Below are 2500 nucleotides of genomic sequence, written 5' to 3'. Positions count from 1 at the left end.
AGAAATACGATTGTGGTAAAGCTAATTTCAGCAAACGTATTTGCCGATGTTTTAAATAATTTCGAGGATAAATTTATAAAGTTAAGTGAAACAGACTTTGAAATTTATAAATTTAAGTTCACAATTTCCGTATGTATCGATTTGAACGCACCATTCCAGATGATTGGTAAAGTGATAATAGATATATTGAATAGGTATGGAAAGGTAGAGCGCTTAAGGCATAACAAAAAATTGCTGTTGGGCCTCTGAAGGTTTATTCAATGGGGTTTGCACGGCAAAGATGCGAGTTAAAGAAAACATCCTTTCCTCAATTTATATTGTATATTGTGTATACCCTTTCTGGGACAAAAAAGAAAAGGGGAAAAGAGGAACTATTCTTAAATGTTATGTTATATTTCACGAGAAACAATTTACGATACTTTATCATAGATGGGGATTGGAACAGCGTAACAAGTAAAAGAGGTTGTTCTAATCCTGATAATCACATAATTTCAACAGCTCTTTAAAGAATAAAAAATTATTTGCAACTTGAAGATGTGTGGCCTTTGACAAATCATTTGATAGGATATACGTATGTGAGCATACAGTAAGTATGGCTCTAGGATATATCGCATGTATAATACGTTAGAGACTTGAAGGATAATGTAAGTGAGTCTGAAAATATTCCAGTAAGCTGGTCTGATCATAATTCGGTTGGTTAAGATTAAGATGATCAATGATAGTAGCTCTGGCAAGGGACACTGGAAATTAAATGCAAGTATTCTGAAATATACAGTAGTGATAGAAAACTTTGTTCAATTTTGTAGTTATTTGAAATGAAAGATGAGTGATGTACAGTTTTATTCTATTCTAGGCTGTTGGATTTATGCAAGAGATCAGCTTACACTCTTTTTTGTTAAAGTTTCAAAGACTATAAACAGAGAGATTTGACTTAATGGATCTGCTGAAAGCATAATTAAGGAGAAGTTATTGGATCCATTCTGATAACTGTAGTAACTTTTACAAAATAAAGGAACCTAAAGACAGAATAAATCTAATTCAAAATTAAATATGTGAAGGGGTAAATGTAAAAGCTAGAATTTATGAAAGAATGAATGGGGAAAAATATCTACATATTTACTTTGAAAAAAAAAAAATGTAAAAACAAGTATCGATAAATTAGGTTGGTAACTTTTTCTCCAGATCTTTTGAATGGGTTAAAAATTGTAGTGGTTGGCTTTGATGATGATAGCACTATCGTTGTGAATAAATTGGAAGCTATTGAGGAAACTCCACGGGTTATTTATGAGTATGAAGAAGCAAGTGGAGCGAAACCTAACAAAAAGAAAACGTACATTATGAGAATGGGATCGTGGAGAGACGAACTCGAATGGCCAGAAACAGGGATAGAAGTGAAACAAGGCAGTATTAGGATCCTAGGTATAAGCCATATCAATGATTATGAACTATCTGTAAGGGTGAGCTGGGAAAATATCAAAGATAATATTAAAAAAAAAATGATAGCGCCACTACATAAAAGAAGTCTAACTTTATTCCAAAAGAGTGTAATAATTAATGTAACTGTATTATCAAAGGCATGGTATGTTTCTCAGGTATATAAAATTTCAGCTATTGGTAAATATATAGAAAAGTGTACATTCAAATATCTCTGGAATTAGAATTATCAACCTATTAAAAGGAAAACTATATATCTTCTAACGAATCAAGGAGGATGGGGTATTGCAAATCTAACTGTGAAAGCAAATTGAATGCTTTTCAAGAGATTTTACAAAAGTACTATCAATAGATCAATGGGATGTGAAATAACTGCATATTATTGTAAGCTGAGGCTTTCTTATCTTGTTGATTTTAATAGATTTAGTGAATCTACCATTTTTAGCACTGCATATTATGACAAAATAATGACGATATTTCATTCTCTATTAAAGATAAAGACCTATCCTTTGCTGAAATTAAAACACTTACACTGTCACATGCTGAGAGGTGAATCAGTTCTGCCAAGTATTGAAGAAAGTTATCCGTTGTTTAAGTAGAATATAATATGGGAAAATTTAAATAATAAGTGGATTAATCTAGTAAATAGAGAAATATTGTTTAAATACAGCCACATCTTAGCTAAAAATGATAGGTTATTCATGATGAACATTACGCACGTTTATTTTTGTAGTAATTGCGGAGATGTTGAAACAATTATGCACTTAGTATATTTCTGTAGATTTAGAAAAACAGTTGTGAAATGGATCAAAACATTTTTAACAAGATTTGTAAAATACATACAGAAAGTATTCTGAAGGTTTTAAAAGTTTCAGGCCTATTCTAAAACAGACAGAAACACAGCATTCTTATTAATGGGTGAATTTATAACAGGGATTTGGTACCTTCATAAGGCAATGCCCTCAGCAGATGAGTTAAGTATGATCTCTTTTATGTTTATTTTATTACCGAAAGTACACTTATTGGACGGACGGTAGCTTTTCAGGAGTTTTGGGTTTCCCTTTTT

Source organism: Palaemon carinicauda, chromosome 20, assembly GCF_036898095.1.
Source record: "Palaemon carinicauda isolate YSFRI2023 chromosome 20, ASM3689809v2, whole genome shotgun sequence".
Lineage (NCBI taxonomy): Eukaryota > Metazoa > Arthropoda > Malacostraca > Decapoda > Palaemonidae > Palaemon > Palaemon carinicauda.
The sequence above is the reverse complement of the archived record's forward strand: the minus strand, read 5'-3'. Positions refer to the sequence as shown.